The sequence below is a fragment of the Gopherus evgoodei genome, chromosome 7 (genome assembly GCF_007399415.2).
Source record: "Gopherus evgoodei ecotype Sinaloan lineage chromosome 7, rGopEvg1_v1.p, whole genome shotgun sequence".
NCBI classification, from domain to species: Eukaryota; Metazoa; Chordata; order Testudines; family Testudinidae; genus Gopherus; species Gopherus evgoodei.
In genome coordinates, this window is record NC_044328.1 from 95,315,016 (window position 1) to 95,335,338 (window position 20,323).

Sequence of the window (20,323 nt, forward strand, 5' to 3'; positions counted from 1 at the left end):
AGAACAGCATGACAGAGGATGAGCTGAGTGTTTGAAATCTGTATTCTGTTCAACAGGGAACTTTTAAGAGTCTCAAATATATAAGACGTGTTAAGGTACATGAGCAATTATATTTACAGCTTCTCTTCTTGGCTCTGGGCTGTGAGTTGCCTGTTTTGAAATTTAGGAGTAAAATAGCACTGTCAAGTTAAACACAACTATATACCAATACATTTCCTTAGCTATGTTACTGATAACAGCTTAGATTGTTAAAATGTGTTCTTTTTAAATATCTACTTTACTTTTCACTGTTTTCCACAGATCTTTCAACTTAGATCCCTCACCCTCCCCTCAAAAAACCCAAGTCAGTTTCACTTTTGTTATAATTTTTGGCGACTTTGTTTTTTACTTGGATAACAAGTTCTCAGGGGCTGGGACTGTCATGTGTCTTGTGTAATGCCTAGTACACTGGGGTCTTGGACTATGATTGGGGCCTTAGCTACTACTATAATCATCATCAACTTTGGCAAGTTCTCGTGCACTAAAATAATGCTGCAGTGATTAGGTTGCAAACACTGCTGGGGAATATTTTTTCATTAAAAAGAAAATAGCCTCTACTGAAATTATTTTAAAATAAAATATTACCATGAGTTTTAATTGGTCTTGTAGTTCTGTCAAAACTTGTTGATCTGAATCAAATATGCTGCTATCCATAACATCCTTGTGACAGGAAACTACTGGACTCCAGTCCTACAGTTGATAGGATGTAGGTGGGCTGCTGTGCTTCAGTGAGGATGCCATTTTGGTCAATGAAATTCTGAGTGAGTGCAGCGATTTGCCTGTGTTTTATAATTGGCAGGATTGGAGCCTGGTGTATTAGGAGTGTGGTGGCTCTTTTCTTTTTGTTGTACCCTCTTCTCCCCCACCCAGGTCTCTATGCTCTACTTTCTGATCACTAAATTATAGATGCTCCCATTAAAGGGAACTGAGTTCTAGAATAATGACTTCTCTGGGTGGTCTCCTGTTTTAGTCTTTTTATTATTTAGAATTTTAATTTGCAGGAGTGATTGTAATCAGTATAAAGCTACTTTCCCCCCTTCCTATTGACATGGATATTAGAGCTGTGAAAAAAGTCTCACAGCTGGCAACATGGGACTGGAAAATCAAAAGTTGAATGTTTTTCTTGAACATTTTGTGGTTTCTCCTCAAATTCTTTTTCTCCCTAAAACAAAGGGTATGCTTTGTTTTTCTTTAGCCCATTATGAAATTCTGTCATGTCATCACAGATTTGCTGCTTTTGTGCTGAAAATGGCATGAATACTCTGGAAAAATGGCCCTTTTACCCGAGGCGAAGGAGAAACATTACAAATTGTTCCATGGTGGAGTTGTGCCTATTTTGGCAATGAAATATCGTCTGCTGGCAGAACTGTGCACTCAAAGGCAAAACGTCAATTATTTTGAAATTTGTGAAAACTGATGATTTCCCACAGCCCTAGTTTGGAAGATGTCAAGGGTCTGACTTTTTGTTCTTCAGCAGAGCTCCTGCTGAAGCAATGTTTGGAAAAGCAGTATTACGCTTTCCTTTTTAAAATGCCATTGCATGGTGTTAAGTACTGTCCTAAGGTTATCTGTGTAGTCTATTTTATTATGGTATATTTGGGGTCAGATGTAAAATGGATTAATTGTTCCATTAAAGATCAAATGGGTCTTTCCTTAAAGATTTACTTATTTGCATTGCAGTAGTGCCTGGAGGTCCCAGCCCAATTGTACCAGGCACTGATCAAACATCTAACACAGAAAGATGATCCTTGTCCCAAAGATCTTATAAGATGAAACAGCCAGGGGATACAGCAAACAGCGGGGGCGGGGAACAAGATGATAATGAGGCAATTCAGGTCAGTGTGATAAGCAGTGGTCACAGCACACTAGACACGTGACTGTTGTCAAGTCATTGAGTCTAATGTAGGCATCATAGCAGAGGTGGGATTTGAAGGAGGACTATATAGTGACTTTGTGAATTTTTATTGAGAACTCTTCTCAGGCATCGGGGATGGCATGAGATGGAGCATTGAAGGTGCCTGTTGGGGAAATTTGAGAAATAGACAATGAAGACTGTCATCATTAACTACCATCCTCCATTCTGCCAGTGTCCCCATTGTGTAGTAGAAAATGGGTAGGCCATGAAGGACCTGACAAGTCTGTAGTGTGTTGGCATGATATGGGTACAGGCAATTACATTCCAACTAAATTTCTCTGACACTTTCAGCTCATTGTGTTTTTGTTTTTTACTTCTGTGAAATTAGTTAAATAGCTGCTGACTTCCACCCCAGAACTGACTTCATTTTGATGAATCCTCAAATATCTCTTCTTAGATACTCATAGAATTAATGTGAAAATTCATCAGCTCATACACTGCTTTGAGATCCTTAGATGAGAGGTACTACAGAAGTACAAGGTATGAATCATAATTTCAGCAAATTCTAGTCTGGCACAAATGGCTAATAAAATTAAGCATTTCTGATTTCTTAAGTGTGAGTTTTCTAGGTAGGATGGTGATCAGACTTTCTCTCATGCTCAGCAGCTTATTGATTTAAGCTCTGTCCTGGAACTACAGCAAAAATGAAACCTGAGGTTAGCAGAGAACAAGCTCTAAGGTCTTCACCATGTCTGAACTTGGCCCTTAATACTGTAGGCCAGTAAAAGTCCCCAGGGAGTTGTACTCACAAATACCAGATCTGAACTTGGCTCTAAGAATCTATTTTGACTGTCAGCCATTCAGAACAGGGATCACGTCGATTTCAGTTTGTTGAGTGCCTACAATTGTGGGCCCTGATCCTGACTGGGGCCTTCAGGCAATATCAAGATGTGAATAAATAATCATAATAAACATGTTTGATTCTCTCTTCTGCCAGGAGAGGAATGTGCTCCAGCAACAAATAATAGAGAACCGCTATGTAAATGAACAGTAAAGGAAGATGTGCCTAGTACAGTGGAGTTGCATCTTATGTGGGGGTTAGGTTCTAAAGTCAGCGTGTTAGGCAAAAATCGTGTATAGTCAAAATTACCCTTGAAAATCCCTTAAATTGCGCATAAAGTACAGTATGCTGTACATGGTTTTGTGTATACAACCCTGTAAGGTAATATGTATGTGTACAGTAAAGTACATTATATAAGGAGTATATATGCAAAATATAATTTTACAGTACTGTATTTTTAATTACAGGTGGTAATCAGGGCTTGATATCGATCCGGGAAATGGAAGTGATAGAGAGCTTGGATGACGAAGAGAGAGTTGTAGACAAAGTGGTTGGCTCTGGTTCAGCTCGAGAAGTTGATTGTGTAGGCTCATCTGCTGCTGGCTGTTTTTCCTTGAAAAACATGGTGACTGGCAACTGTTACTGTTGTCTCTTGAGCTGCTCAAACATTTCTTGATGCAGTCTTAAGTCATCCATAATACTACGTGTGATTTTTGTGGTTTCATTCCATAGAGGGATCGTATTAAGAAATTAAATCATTCAAGTGTTTTGCTGCTTAGAACACTTCAGCCAATTTATGAGGATTCCAACTTTAATTTCTTTCTTAAGGATGTCGATGAAGCCATCACCACCCACTTGCCTGGCCACCTGAACAATGTGTTTCACTTCTTTGTCAATGGTCAGGAAACTCTTAAAATCATTCACACATTCTTTCCATAGGTTTCACCAACATGCATTGACTGTTTCAGGCTTGATTGCATCCATTGCCTGTTTAATATAAGTGATGCAATCAGCAGTGTTGAAGGACTTCCAGTGCTCTATCATATTAAGATTGGGATCAGCATCCATAGTGCTACGTACCCTTGAGAACGTGAGCCTTGTGTACATGGCCTTGAAACAGCGAATCACGCCTTGGTTGAGAGGTTGGAGGATGGAGGTGGTATTTGGGGTGGGAGGGAGAAAGATGACTTCAACATCATAATATGCAAACTGGAGTGCCGCAGGGTGGCCAGGAACATTGTCTACAGTCAGCAACACTTTAAAGTCAAGTCCTTTCTCTTCGAGGTACCGCTTTGCCTCTGGAATGAAACACTTGTGGAACCAATCCAGAAATAATGCTGCCGTCACCCAAGCCTTTTTATTTGATTGCCAGAACACAGGCAGGAGATTTTTGTTCTTGCCTTTTAGGGCACGGGGATTTGCAGCCCTGTAGAGCAAGCCCAGCTTTATTAAATGCCCAGCTGCATTGCCACAAAACAACACAGTCTTTAGCTGCTTCGAAGCCAGAGACTTGTCTTTCTGATTTTGAAATGTAAGTGCAGTTGGGCATTTTTTTCCAGAAGAGCTCAGTGTCGTCAGTATTAAAAACTTGTTCCAGAAGATAGCCCTTTTCTTCTATGATATTTCTTTAATTGTTTGGGCATGGCAAATGCAGCTTCACCAGTAGTCTGCATGTATTTGAGATTGAAGCAGTTCCTAAAACTGTTATGCCAACCTTGGCTGGCTTTGAATTCCTTCTCATCAGAAGGCTGCCCCTCTTCTGAAGGAGGCTTGAACAGCGAGTAGAGGCTAAGATCCTTTTCTCGCAGCGTGTTGCCATTGATAGGCACACGTTTATGATTCATATCTTCCAGCCATAGGTTTAATGCCTTTTCAGTCTTCACTAAAGTCTTATCATGCACCTGGCTTGTCACCTTAGCAGTTGTTGGAGCACTTGATGCCACGGCTTGATGAATTTCTCTCTCTCGAATCTTGATGGCATGGATGCTAGATTTGTTGTGGCCATATTTACGCTTCACATTGGAGACCGACATACCATCTCTCAATAAGTACAACACAGCCAGTTTTTCCTTCAGCATTAGAACAAATCGCTGTTTCTTCGGTTGAGCACCAGATGAAGTGGTTGGCTTGCGTTTAGGGGCCATGTTGTATGAAAAATACGTATCTTTAAACACTAGAATCACACTCCATGTGGTGAGATGCTCACACTATGAGAGGCACGCGGGAACTGAGGCCGACAGAGGGAACAGCAGATTCACGTCTCCCATCTCACACTCACTCCGGGGCATATGCGTATTGGGTGGAATCGCCTGCCCTATTTACAGGTATCTTGTGTTGTTTTTTTTTGCCAAGTGCGTATAGTTGAATTCGCGTAAGTGAAATGCGTGTATGATGTGACTTGCCTGTATGTGCAGCAGTGAAGGTGAGTATTGTGCCATTAATATTATCTAGTGCAGAAGGAGTTAAATTGTCATTCTGTGTCAGAGAGGATGTGGCCCTCTAAGTAAACAGTGAACTCTTTGACACTAGAGCACTCCACAGCTTGGGTTATTGGTTACAGAATCTGGATCCTTCTAGAGCTCTGGTTGAGACACGGAGCGATCCAGTGGCTAAAAGTGATTATCATGTGATGGCTGCTTGGCAATTTGAAACACATACTGGTGGCTTCAGTTAATTTCTTAAACAAACATTTACATCACAGAAATCACTGATTACTTGTGCCTTGCTGGTCTCTTCTAAGCAAGACTGAGGCATGTTGGTAGAGTAGCAAGTTGCTTTTCCTGATGTGTAGATTAAAGTTGGATTTCTGTTTTTAGAGATGTCTTTTTGTAGTTTATCCCGAAGCACGGAAATCTCTCTGTCTACTCCCTTTTTTGTTGCTTTGTAGCCTATAATCATTAAAACTGAGCAAGATAAGAATTCTTGAATGGTGATATAACTCTTAAATTCATTATGAAGGGTTCTACAATTGTGGTGGTGGTGGTGTTTTTTCTTTTTTTCTGAACAGCACAAATAAGCTAGTTAATTAATCAACTGGAGGATCTCCAGTCACACAGAACTAACGCATTCCCTTTAGAACAAATCGGTTTCTCTCAGTAGGCTATAGCATGAGGAGGTGGGCAGAAGGGAAGTGAGTTCATCTGTTACGTATATGGTGCTTCAAATTACCTTATAAAAAGCAGGTGTTACCACCAAGCTCCATTAAAAATGAATGACAAAAAAATTAAAAGCAAGCAAATCCCTTCTCATAATTGCTTTGCTTCGCTTTGCACTATTCTGGCCAAGAGTTAGTGTTCTCAGAGTTTTTATATTTCCTGTTTGTTTCGTCGCCCTGATGTCTCGAATTCTCCTTCCTCCATGATCCCTGGCTATTGCTCTCCTTTAATCTTCAATTGCAGCTGTTCCTTGGTGAGCATTTCAAAGATGATACAGCTTTCCCTCCATGTCTCACTGTCTTAGCTTGGCTGGGAAGCCTCCACCCCTTTGCTCGTGAATTATTTCCAGATAGGGTTGTATCCTCTTTGCTTTGCTTGTGTAATTTACTTGAAAATGTATGAGCAATTGGGGAGTGGCAGCGTGAAAGTGATATTGACAGTGGATTACTTTACATGCTATTTTTTTTGCAAGAGTCTGTTTGGAGCAACGAGATCATCAGTTTCTAGTTCTTACTCTTTTCAAGAAATCTAGGTTATGTATTCAACCACACAGCGGCATCTAATTTTCATAAAATTATATGGGCTTTAGGTCTGTGCTGATTATGACCATCATTGTTGGCTGGATTAGATGGCAAGGAGGGGTTATTTTGAAGTATCAGTTTCACTGATCTCCTGTGCCTGCTTTGTGCAATGCGGGCAATGTGAAGTAGTCATCAATCCAGTTTGTTTGACCAGTTAAATTGGGTTTAGGACTCCTTTACATTGCTGGAGTGGAACAAAACTGCTGGAACATAGCAGTGAATGTGGTCCCAGGTTATTAATGTGAATAGACAAAAGGATGTCTTATGACTGTATTCTCCCATTCAATGACAAAGTGGTAAGAAAATGCATCAACATGGAGTTTTCTCAAGACACTGAAGAGGGGTAAAGCTACTGTGCAGCATGCTCCCATTTTCCTTCCAGCATACTTGTTGGTGGTACCAGGGGATAAACAACATGTGATTTGCAATATATGTCATTTTATTGGTGGGATAGTCCCATGTACCTTCTTGGTGTAGATGGGGTCATGGGGCTGATGAAGCAGGTTTTTTTTCCTTGAGCTATTTCTCATATAGTTCTTCCCTACTCATTGAGTTGCCTATATATTGAGGGACGCTATCTTCCCTACATATATAGGTGTAGCTCCATACTGAGGTACGTTATCACCCTTAAAGAGGTATATGGTCGGAAAGATCTACTTCCACCTCTCCGTAATTCTGCTCTACATGTATTGAATCATTTATACTTGATTTTTTGACTATTTTAATACAAAGAGAATCAAATACAAAAAAGAAATGTAGTAGAAAAATGTCAACAGCCAGAATAAGGTGGCCTGATTTCTCAGCTAGAATGTTGCCAGTGTTTGAAGAGTCCATTGATAGTATGGCTCCATTTTGCTTTTGCTTACAAAATGCACAGGTAAACTGATGCAAAAGGAATTACAGTGCCACCAAAGGGCTATGGATGCTATTGGAGTCAAAAGGCCAAAGTTTATTATTGAGGGTGACATTATCACTGTCTTTAAGTTGGTAACCCGGCCGCTTGTGCTTCAGGCATTCAGATACTAAGGTGATGGGCACAAGTTCAAAACCCGAAGATAGAACACGAGGGGAGGGGGAGAGGGATGGGGAGGAAGGAGGGGAGATGCGCTGTGCTTCCTCCACTGCACACATCACCAAAGAGTGCTTTTGGGCACACTCTGCACTGGGAAACCCTGGTGGTGGGCAGCACTGGAAAGAGTGCTGCTGTCTTGCTCAGCATGCTACATCCAGCATCCATAGGCATAACACTTCCAGCACTGGGGCACTGAAGACCCCTCCTGCCCTGGTGTAACCAACTGATCAGTGTGTGTTGAATGTCTTCCTATTTGTCCCATACACAATGGATGTGAGTCTGTTTAAGCTCCCACCTGTAGAGCCTAGATTTTTAGTTCAAGCCTTACAGGCTTGTGCTGGTAATTTTTAAGGTCCCCAATTCAGTCCTTAGTGCTGGCCAAGTTGTTGATTGTCACATTTACTCTCCCCTCGAGCAAAAAGTTAGCCCTTAGGCTGCTAATAAGAGTTGGTTTCTTCCAGGCTGATCCTGTAAGCCCCTATATGTGGACCTCCTAGAGAAGTCCATGGGAGTTTTGCATATGGGAGGACTGAAGAATCAGGCCCTGGGGAAGTTTATATTAAAACTATTGTAGTTTGTAATAATATCGGTTTCTGACTTCACAATGCCAAATGAAAGTCTAAACTGCCAGATACAAAAGTACTGCCTCTCATTATACCTGGATCGACAGGACAGAGAGTAATAGTCTTTGAAACTCGAAGCTGTTTCCTTACACATCACAGGGGGTAAGAAGTGAATTAACCATATCATAGGCACATGGTACTTCCCTGCTCAGATTACACCACAAAATCTGGGCAGTTCCTAGGATAGAGCTGGGAAAGGGAACTTGTGAGTGTAAGAAACACTTGGAAACAGAGCACTAGTAACATGACTGCAGACAAAAGGTTATAGGAAAATTTAACTGCATCTACAGTCCTGCATATCTACAGGTTAGCAGAAATCATGGTTAACTAGATGCTTGTAGTGAATTTATTGTGACTGGTATGAAATAACTTGGCTTTAGCTTTAGTTTTGCTTTATATTATCTGTTTTGCTTGTTGTAGAGATTATACCTTACTATGTTATCCCTTAATTTGTACGGACTTTTTGTTCTCCAAATTTACTTTCTAAATGTTAATCATAGTTTTAAAGCTATTGTTTGATACAGTAAAGACTTCAGCAGGCTTGGAAGGATTTACTATTGTTCTTTTAGCAGTGTATTAAATAAAAGCTATGGCTACACTGCACATGAACAAAGCTCTTTGCAGTAGAATTTACTGCTAAATACTTCATAAACAAAATGTGTATGTTTCGTATTTTAGTCAGAACTCGTGAGCTATTTTTTTCCATTCCTTACAAGTGAGCGTCTCAGAAAAACAATTATTTCTAACACTGCTTCCGGCCTTTTGACTGTGAATTCAGAGAGGATTTTATCTCACATACTGAAGTGAAAATTAACTTTTGTTTTTGTTTAATGCAAGTCAAGAAATAGTCATGATTCAGTGTGACAGGCTGAATGTAAGCCATATGAGCTGAGCTATATAAGCATAAAGGATGATTGTACTGCAGAATACCTCCAAGTAATCTTAGATTTTTGACACATTTACCACTTCACAACTTGTGTTTTATTCTCTCCTCCTCCCCCCCACTCTCAAGAACCAAGTATCTGATGTGATGAAAAATGTCTGCATTTTTTGTGGGAATAATAGTTTGGTTAAATTTTCTCTGCTACAGTGAATTTCTCATAGGAATATGGAATTTTCTCTCTAAGATATAATGGGAACGGAGTAATCCAGTATTATATGTACTTGTCCTGCTTTGTTTATAGAAAACTTGACATGAATCAACCTCTGATACTAATCATTATCACTAGATCAGGCTATTAGCTGGTGATCTGTCAGTAGTTTCCTTGACTAGCTTTTTTGCATGTAGTGATATGATACATGGCAGTCTTTGGTTATTAAGGATTACATTTTCACTGTGGCATGTGGAGCGTAGCTCACTCGACTCTCATTAATGCCACTAACTGGAGTTGCATGTTCATCGAGATTGATGTTTGTCCCTAGGAATCCTGCAACATCAGGCAGATTTCCATAGCTAGGCTTACTCTGTGTGCGTGTGTGTGTGTGTCTGTGTCTGTGTTTAAAGGGCCATCTATTTTTGTCTTTGATAGTTCTTCTATATTTGTATAATATATCACTGTTGTCTCGATGACAAATGAAAGACTGTTTTAATTCTAACTTGAAATATTTGGGTTAGTAACAGAATTGTTGATTTACTCCTATTACTGGTACATCTCTGTATCTCCTAGCATTTGTGAAGGTAGCTGATCATTTACACAAACATTTCAGCAATGGATACAAGTTAAGGTCCATTTTTATGAATTACAGGCTAGTGCTTCTTTCAGATGTTGTGAATGGTGTGTGTGTGTGTGTGTGTGTGTGTGTGTGTAAAATTGTGTGTGTGAAATTAATATAAGAACAAGTAGCATAGATTAGAATGTAGTAAAAAAATTGATCAGCTTAATCTACAGGGTCAAATTCTGCTCTGTTACATATCCGAGGAGTTCTCTAGATAAACACCAAGGTATATATGAGAGCTGAACTTGGCCCAGATTAGTGGGATAGTTTAAATGCCACTGGAGTTAGTGGAAAGCCGTTCCATTGACTTTGATGGCAGCAGGGTCAAGCCCATTATGATAGAAAGTGGTCCAGATCATGGTGTATTGCTGCTTAAGGTTGTGTATTAATACATATTGGATACTGTTTGTTTTTTAAGGCAAATGCCAATAAAAAATCTATTGTTAGGCTCCAAATTATCCCTTACTCCACTTTTACAATAAACTAGCCAATATGTGCTCTGAATAGATGGAATGTTAAATAGTTTCTGGCATTAGTGTGCCCTTGCAGGAAGAACAGATGGTACTTAAAACAAGTTTTGCTATGGGATAAAATGTTCCCAGTCCCTGACAGATCGTATCCATCTGCAAGGAAGAAACAGGATTTGTGTAAAGTAAACAGGGTAGATCAAACTATTGAAATCAGCCTCAGAAGGAAAAAACAGGTTTTGTGCGCTGCTGTGGCGGAAGCACATTGTGTATTTGACCAGGTGACACACGTTTGTGTTTATTTATTTATTTATTTGTATTTACTATAGCATCTAGGAGCCCTAACTGTGGACAAGGATTTCACTGTGCTAGGTGCTGTACAAGCACAGAACAAAAAGATGGTCCCTGTTCCCAGGTGCTGTTTATGTTCTCCAGAATGGAGTGTTGTATTTTTCAGGTGGATCCCAAATGGGTGACTGATTTATTTATTAAAGAAATGGAAAACTAGGACATGGAAGACAGTGCTTAGTCTGTAACAAAGTAGTTCCTAGAAAACAAGAACATCTATATTTATTATCAAATAGGTATTAAGGGGGATGTGATCCTCTTTGGCCATAAAACCGTGTGGAAGCGGGAAGTATCAGTTCTTGCAGTCACACAGCTATTCTTGATCAGATGGTGGGAATAACATCAGATAAGAGAGCTTGGGCAGTAGATTGAGTGAAAGAATGAGAGCTGCATAAATGAGGGCAGTTTCTGATGGTCTCAATTTATCCAGGCTCCAACTGCTTGCCCCTGGTATAGTCCACTGTGGTTCTTCCTCCCCTACAGTACGAGTATAGCTATTTTCACCACCTCCACCAACTACCTTCCACAGACTCCTTCACAGTTTGGAAAACTGTTGGGGAACAAATGTTAAGAGGCTTTTCTTCTATAACCCTTTTTGGTACTGTAACTTAAACTGCCTTCGGAGGGGCATGTACTTTGTAGAATGTCCAGATTTTCCACTCTTCCCTCAATTTATGCCTCTCTGGCTGTACAGAGCTGATCATCTACTTGGAGCCACCGAAGGACTAGATCGGGGCATAGTTGTAAGGCTGCGTGTGGCTGCGTTTTCTCTCCTTGTACCCAGATTGCATTCCATGTACATCGGTCTCCCTCTATCTACTCAGCTGTGGGGAGCATATGTACCAAAAAACAATATGTGGGTCCTGATCGTGTGATTTCCATGACTGGACTACCTTATAATAACCCTGTGAATTAGGGAAGTGCTGCATATGGAGACAGAGGTGCAGAAAGACTGATTTGCTCAAGGTTACACAGAAGTCTGTGGTGGCGCAGGGAACTGAATCTTGGTTCTCCTTAGTCTTGAGCTATTACCCTTAACTACTGGACCATCCTTCTTCCCTTTCTGATATCTCTACCCAATTCAGAACTGACCTGGATTTTCAGATGCACCTATGGGTACGTCTATACTGCAGCTGGGAGCATGCTTCCCAGCCTGAGTAGAGCAAGATGCTCTATCTCAGCTTAATCTAGTGCACAAAAAATAGCAGTGTGGTGGTTGCAGGACAGGTATGGCACAGGCTAGCCACCTGAGCTTAGACCCAGGGGATCTGGGCAGGCTGGTGCTATACAGTGGTTTCCCCAGGAATTGAAATGGGGGTGTGTGTGTCAGGGCCGATAAGGAGTGAGACTAAGGGTGAAGGTGAGCTGTATGGCACCATAGCAAAAACTGAAAAATGTTTCATGACCATTTTATGAGATTTAACTCATGTTTTAAAATCATCACACAAATTAAAGTTGGCTACTCAAGCCTTCTATGAAGCACTATGTCTACATCCTTCTTGGTTTCTTGTTATAATTTTGCACAACTCTGTTAATGAACTTCTTGAGTGCAATGCGTTCATTTTTGGTGGCTTCTTGTGTGTCTGGTACTTCCATTACTTCAGTTGATATGCTCATCAGTTCATTCACATGATCAGGCAGAAGCGACTTCTTTCAGAACACAAAATTCTATTCAGTGATGAAAAAGAATGCTCATCTGTAGCTGTTTTGACTGGGAGTAGCATGAGAGGAATTTCTACTTCTTTCATCCCAGGAAACAGAACACAAAGATCGGGTCGAGCCACTAGTGGTGATAAAAAAGAAGTTGAAGTCAAATATTCATTCATTCATTGTATGATATTCCACTTAGTGTTCAAATTCTCTAGTCTGCCCTGATCACATGGCAGCCCCATTGCTGGTAGTGCCTCACTCCATTCAACTGTTGGAGTTTTATAGGACAGGCATCTGTAAAAGCTACATAAAGGTTGAGTAGAATCTAGAAGTCACTGTTGTAGATTTTTTTTTTTTTTTTTTTTTAAGAATCAAGTCTGTGTACTTTTTCAGTTGTCTTAACAAACACTTCTTGTCTTCACTTGAAGGCATTTATATAGAATCCTTATTAGTCAACTTCTGGACTGAAGTCTTTGCTTCTTCCAGTACGTTTTCAATGGATAGCTCTCTAATTGATCCAAATGTAGCTTCTATTGCTGGACAAAGATCTACTACTGTTGTAGCAGATGCCTGGATGGCATTGTTTAATGACCCAAGTGGTTTCAACAATAGACTTACAAGAGAGAATGGCAATCGTCTTCTCTGAAGTAGTAGCAAAAGTAATCCACCAGCCTCACTACTTAAATCCATCCCATCTTGGCAGATACTTTCCAAAGCCAGTAATAATGGCTGGAGTAATTTTAAGACAACAGCCAAGGATCGCTCATGAGAAAGCCAGTAGGTTTTCCCAGGTTGGACTAATTTGAACTTCAGTCCCAGTATATTTTCTATATTTTCCAGGATATTCAGTTTTTTTGGACTCTTGCTCAAAAAAGAATATAACGAAGACATTAAATTTATATCTTTTTTAATGTCTTTTGAAGATTCTGCAGCTCATGCTAGTTGGAGTAGATGGCCTCTGCAGTGTGTATAAGAGAGATTAGGGTTACACTTTTTTCTCTGAGCAAAGCTTGTGTTCCACCATGTCTTCCAGAGAAGTTTGCAGCTCCATCTAATGCACAAGCAGCCATCTGTTTGGGGTCCCATTGACAAGCATTTAACTCTTCTCTAAGATGTGGGTTGTCACAGATGCAGCCGATGTGGGTTGTCACAGATGCAGCCTATGTGTCTTCTATAACTTGAACATCTAGAAATGTATCTATTGGCCAACCCCTGTCATCAAGATAATGTACACAATGACTTAATACTTGAATGCACCGATGCAAATGAGCATCATCAGCCATGTATGCAAATTTTTTTTGAATGTGGTGAGAGAGTTCTTAACTTTTTCAACTGTTGAGTCTTTCACTGTTGCACCGCATGCTTCTAGCTGGTCAGTTGAGTTTCTTGCAGGAAGATAGTGAGCATTTGTGTTTGTTTCACACAAAATAAAGTCAACCCGTGGAACTCTTTGCCAGGGAATGCTGTGAAGACCAAAACTATAACAGGGTTAAAAAAAGAACTAGATAAATTTCTTGAGAATAGGTCCATCAGTGGCTATTAACCAGGATGAAAAGGGATGCAACACCATGCTGTGAGTGTCCCTAGCCTGTTTGCCAGAAGCTGGGAATGGGCAACAGGGGATGGATCACTTGATGATTACTTCTTCTATTCATTCCCTCTGAAACATCTGGCTTTGACCACTGTCGGAAGACAGGATACTGGGCTATATGGACCATTGGTCTAACCCAGTATGACCATTCTTATATAAAAATTATTATAATAAAAATGTTTACTACAGAAACTCCCCAAAATAATGACCTCTCAAGATAGCAACAATGTGAGATAACAACCTTGGCAAATAATGCATTTTTTAAATCTTGGCCTACTAGGAAATATATTTTTTATATAAGTTTCCATTCCCAGTCACAAATCTAGCATTTTGGAGCAAAGTCACTAAAATATAGTCCAACAAACAAATGTTTATTTAACGTGCCCCTCACTTTTCCCTTCACCGCACCCTACTCACCGGTGTTGTCCTTGGTCAGTGGAGACTCAGAGTTCAGAATTGCTTTCACATGAGTACATCTCCCAGGTGGGGGGCAAGAAGGCACGTTGCTCATTCCTCCAGCTGCTCACTGTTCACTCTGGTCACAGCTATTCATTGTGCCACCGTTCACTCCACCACTCTCTTGCCAATGGCCCTGCGCAGTCACTTTCTGCTGCCACCTGCCACTCTGAGCTCTGCAAGTTGGTCTCTTGAGGTTCCACCCAGCTCTCAGTGATTTCAGATGAATTTTCAATGGGGGAACCTCGCTTGCTAGTGAAGTCTGGAATGTCTCTTCCACCGAAACACTGTCCCCACAGCAGGACTAAGCACTTAGACCTGATTATCAGTGATTTCAGCTGCAGTGGTCACTTAACAGAACAAAAGACTATCTAAGGAGCCTAATCAGCTCTGTCTTTAAACAGTGGAGAGGGACAGGTCCCCATTCTCTCTTGATGCCTTCAATCAGCACAGGCTAAGTACAGTTCAACTGCCCTTTACTCATACAATAAGAACAACAACATTTCATTCCCCGCCATCCCAGCATTCAAGAGATTTGTAACTCAGCCCCAGCCAAAATCTATTACTTGGGCAATGCAGCTCTGTTTGCTGGATACCTAGGTAGATTAGGTGTGAATGTAAATACAGTCTGCTCCTGAAGCCTTTCCCCCCTGCCCCAGCTTATCATTAGCTGTTAGGGGGATCTCATTTACACTTTGCTTACAGACCATCATTTGAAATTATTAGGTTGGCCAACATCGCCGAAATGAATGCACTGACATTGTCATAAAAAACAACAGCTGTATAAGGAAGCTAGTCTATGTTCATATTTTTAAATCTATTATACTTTTTCAGATACACGTATTTTATCATACACTGTATATGCTTTTAAAGTGTGTATTAATGTTTCAATTTCAATTCAAATTTCCGAACAGTCACTAAAATGGCATGTAACTAGTTCACAAAACTGGGGAGAGGGGGTGTTGGGGAAATTTGGAGGGGGGTAGAGAAATCACTGGTGCTGTAACATCCACACTGCTATTTTTAGCACACTAGCATGAGCAAGCTCATGCAAGTCTTTCTGCTCCAGCTGGGAGGCACGCTCCCCGCTGCAGTTTCAACAATGCCCTTCATTGAGTGCTGATCTAGTAGACAACCAACACTTTTTGTGTGGTTGAGGGCACTTGGTTTGGGGTTTATGCCTCAAATGGAGGGCAGGTACAATGGCACAACTTTTGTTTGTGGCATTGTCATCACAATATTTCCCTTAAACCTGCTGTGTTTCTGGAGCCAGAGTGTATTATAGAGTCATAGGACTGGAAGGGACCTCGAGAGGTCATCTAATCCAGTCCCCTGCACTCATGGCAGGAATAAGGATTATCTAGACCAGGGGTAGGCAACCTTTCAGAAGTGGTGTGCCGAGTCTTCATTTATTCACTCTGATTTAAGGTTTTGTGTGCCAGTAATACATTGTAAAGGTTTTAGAAGGTCTGTTTCTATAAGTCTTTAATATATAACTGAACTATTGTTGTATGTAAAGTAAATAAGGTTTTTAAAATGCTTAAGAAGCTTCATTTAAAATTTAAATTAAAATGAAGAGCCCCCCAGAGCGGTGGCCAGGACCCGGACAGTGTGAGTGCCGCTGAAAATCAGCTTGCATCTGCCATCGGCACACATGCCATAGGTTGCCTACCCCTGATCTAGACCATCCCTGACAAGTGTTAGTCTAATCTGCTCTTAAAAATCTCCAATTATGGAGATTCTGCAACTTCCCTGGGCATATCTCTGTCCATAGTTTGGTTCATAACCACCTATATACGCATGTCTCTGTCCACAGTTTGGTCCAGAGTATTATCCTCTCTGTATTTGGCTTATTTAAGACCACAATGTCTAAACTCTTGTCTCATTTAGTTAATTTTTAGCTATGATTGTGGAAAGAATGTATGTTTCATGTTGGTTTAAAGTTTTGTAAACCTCTTTTTCTTCCCCCGTTGAACATTGTGCCCACTGGATCTAAACCTGTGACAGCACTACATAAGTGTGAAAACTCTTGCGGGGTAGAGGAGGGAACCAGAGGATGTGTCTGAGTAGCAGAAGGGTTCTGCACAGGGATGTCCCTTCCTGCTGGCAGATTTTAGGAGATCTTCCAGTTTAGGCGACTGGAGGGCAAATCTTGCCTCACCAGTGGGGAAAAATCCAGGGAAATTGCAAGCTGAAAAGGCAGGGGGCACACCAAATTTAATTATAATGACTGGAGGTGGCATTTCTGTGACATAATGGAAGATGCATTTTAGCTATAATCTCTCAGATTTATTTCTATTGAGATCTGGCTTTGTTTCCCATCCAACTACAATTTTCTCTTTTAATAGAAATAGGGCACTTTCTCTCTGCAGGGACTCCTGCACATCGTTTATTTCTGTCATCTTAGTTTTATTTCCTCTATAGTCTAGTCCAGCATCACAATGTGGAATTAGTGTGGACACTCTGTATATATTAGTTCATTCTTGTTTTCTTGTATTAATGGTTTATTTTCTCTTGCATAATTCCTCTTATGTTTATAATTTTCTTTTACTGGAAAATAGAAGGAAAGCTACCTCCTTTCAAAGGGAAAAAACATTGACAAAAAGTTTGAACATTTTCTATGGAGACCATCAAATTCAAACGATTTGCATTCACTAGTCCATAGCACGCTTGGAGTATTGTTAATTTTAATGAAAATCAGCCTTAATTTACTATATGGCTTATTCGTTCAACAAAAACAAGATGTGGACAAAGAGAGAGGAGCATTCTCATTATGTAGCTACATATGAAGTAAAATATTTATTGAAATGATCTTTTTCATTTGACGTTAGTGGGACTCAGTCTGTATATATATTTGCAGAAGGAGTAAAGCTCTGACATATCTAATTATCCTGGCAAGATCTAAGATTCTGGGCTCTGCACCACCATAGCACCAGCATCTGTATTTGGCGTAGTATGAAAAGGGAAGGTTTTTATTCCATTTTTTCCAAAGAATTCCATAAAACTCAGCTATTTTTATTTAGTTTCTTTAGAAACTGACCTATTCCATGCAATGTTGGGAAACTCGGGCAGAATAGCGTTGTGCTAGAAAGAAATAGCATTGTGCTAAGAACCAGAAAGTGAAAGTCAACAGTAAAATTAAGGGGAAAAAAGAAAAGGTGTAGGAGAATCAAGTTTACTTGTGAAAGACAAAAAGTAAATAGAGAACAGGAAAGGAAGGATCTAATTCTGACCTTTGGTGATCTTGGTGTTATATGAGCAATTTAAGAAAACAAGATTAAAATAAATGGCTGTCTTAACACTGTCCTTTTGATTATGAATTTTAAGTTTGTTACAAACTTAGGGTCAGATCTGAGGACACTTACTTTCCTGAATCAGAATCTTATGCCAAGTAGTGTCCCCATTCAGGAAAGCCTTTAGCCACATGTTTAAGGCCCACTGAAGTCAATGGGACTTAAGCATGTGCTTAAAGTGTTCTGACTAGGTAAGGGGATAAGCACACGATATATCTTGATTTTTAGTAAGGCTTTGGCACTGCCACATGACATTCTCATAAGCAAAGTAAGGAAATGTGGTTTAGAGGAAATTGCTGTAAAGTGAGTGTGGCAGAATACAATCCTGTGTTCACACCCTACACACTATTGTAATAATTTTTGTACAAGGCATATCTTGTACAGTATAATCTGAAAACTCATAATTTGCTGGTCAGTATCACCCTGATAAAATATGTATGGCAACATTGTATGTAAAATTATAAGAGTTCCCTGTATGATTTTACTCACACATGTTCCAAACCCCACAGCCCTGCCCAAACAGAAGCTAGATCTGTCCTAAACAAAAGTATGTGTGCTCTGCTTAATTTGCATTTTAAGCAGTAAATAGAGTCTTCAAGCAGGAAGGGAAGACAAAGGAAGTTCAAACAGGTGAAAAATCCAGCAGAGAATATCCTTCCACATAGACTGTTTGACACCTAGTGCCCATCTGGAAATGGTTTTCAAGAAAGGGACTGAAACTATAAAAAGGAGGGACAAACACCACAAGGTACCCCATCCCCTCTCTGCCTGTTGCATTCGCTGCCCCTGAAGAGAAAAAGGAAGCAATTGTTGGACTTTGAAGGAGGGGCCCTGACCGAGGGAGTTTGGTCAGTAGGACTGCTGAAAGCACATGGTGAAAAACTTGTCTTGAATCTGCTATAGATTGTTAAATTGGACATTAGTAAATGTTTTTTATCTTTATTTTTCTTGTAATCGTTTCTAAGTTTTATGCCTCCTTATTTGTACTCACTCAAAATCTATCTCTTGATAGTTAATAAACTTGTTTTACTATTTTATCTAATCCAACGTGTTTGTAACATGGAGATATACCTATCTCATGGAACTGGAAGGGACCCTGAAAGGTCATTGAGTCCAGCCCGCTGCCTTCACTAGCAGGACCAAGCACTGATTTTGCCCCAGATCCCTAAGTGGCCCCCTCAAAGACTGAACTCACAACCCTGGGTTTAGCAGGCCAATGCCCAAACCACCAAGCTACCCCTCCCCCCGTGGTCTGAATAACTATTGAGATCATTCCATTTAAGGGCTAATAGGCGTAAAATATTTTGTGCTGTTCAGGAGGGGTCTGGGCTGTAGAGGTCATACATTTACTGGAGGGAAATCTCAGTGTGGAGGCATGTTGGGTACACTCTGGCTCTCACCAGTCTTGAGTATACTGCAGGGTGACCCCAAGTGTGGCTGGCAGTTGCAGTCATGCACAGATGTTCAGGGCTTGTACGCTGGAAGGCTGTTTGTGAGCAGCCCAGTTTGGAGTTACTTCAGCAAAGCGTTGTAAGGCACCCAAAGTTGCAGGACGAGGTGGCACAGCTGTTCATTAGTCTGTATTGTACTCTGGTATGCACAGTGGGGTGACACAACTGGTTGACAAACCATACTCGAAATGGAGTATTCAATGGCTCACTGTCCAAACTTAGAGGGATATATCTTGAGGGTTCCCACAGGTGTCTATCCTAGGTCGGCCCTATGTCAATATTTTCATTAATAACTTGGATGATGGAGATGGAGAGTGTGCTTATAACACTTGCAGGTGACACCAAGCTGGGAGGGGTTGCAAGCACTTTGGAAGACAGGATTAGAATTCAAAATAATCTTGTTGATTTCAGATCAATTCCAATTTGTCAAGATGAAATTCAATAACAACAAGTCAAATGTGCTACAACTTGTGCATTTGATTTTTCCTTCCTAACTATAAAATGGGGAATAGTTGTCTAGGCAGTAGTACTGCTGAGGAGATCTGGGGAATATAGTGTATTGCAAATAGAATATGAGCCAACAATTTTTATACAGTTGCAAAAAATATCATCCTGGGTTGTATAAAACTTGACTGTACATATGTAAGACACAGGTCGTAATTGTCCTGCTCTACTCAGCACTGTTGAGACCTCTACTGGAGTGCTGTGTCCCAGTTTGGGCATGACACTTTAAGAAAGATGTGGACAAATTAGAGAGAGCCCAGAGGAGAGCAACAAAAGTAATAAAAGATTTAGAAACCTGAGCTATGAGGAAAGGTTAAATAGTATGGGCATGTTTAGTCTTGAGAAAAGAAGATTAAGGGGGAATCTGATCACAGCCCTTTAACATATTTGAAGACTGGTATAAAATGGATGGTGGATAATTGTACTCTGTCTGCTGAAGATACGATAAGGAATCGGCTTAATGAGCAGTTAGGGAGATTTAGGGCAGCTATTAGGACAAATTTTCTAACTATGTGGGTAGTTAATCTCTGGAACAGGCTTCCAAGGGAGTCTGAGGAATCCCCATCACTGAAGGTTTTTAAGAACAGGTTGGACAAACACCTGTCAGGGATGGTCTAGGTATGCTTGGTCCTGTCTCAGCATGGGGGGATGGTCTAGAAGATGATCTCTCGAGTCCCTTCT

The 20,323-nt window shown here is 40.5% G+C and overlaps 1 protein-coding gene across 3 annotated transcripts in view; it reads left to right on the forward strand.

Moving 5' to 3' along the window:
* The window catches only part of FBLN2 (fibulin 2), a 202,261-nt gene that overhangs the window by 10,361 nt on the left and 171,577 nt on the right, over positions 1-20,323 (forward strand). The window contains exon 1 of one of the 3 annotated variants that reach the window (XM_030570264.1): positions 8,388-8,472. The exons of the other annotated variants lie outside the window; for them this stretch is intronic. The gene's annotated coding sequence lies outside the window, so the exon portion shown is untranslated. Of the gene's footprint in view, positions 1-8,387; positions 8,473-20,323 lie in introns of those variants that run through there. 3 annotated transcript variants of the gene reach the window in all.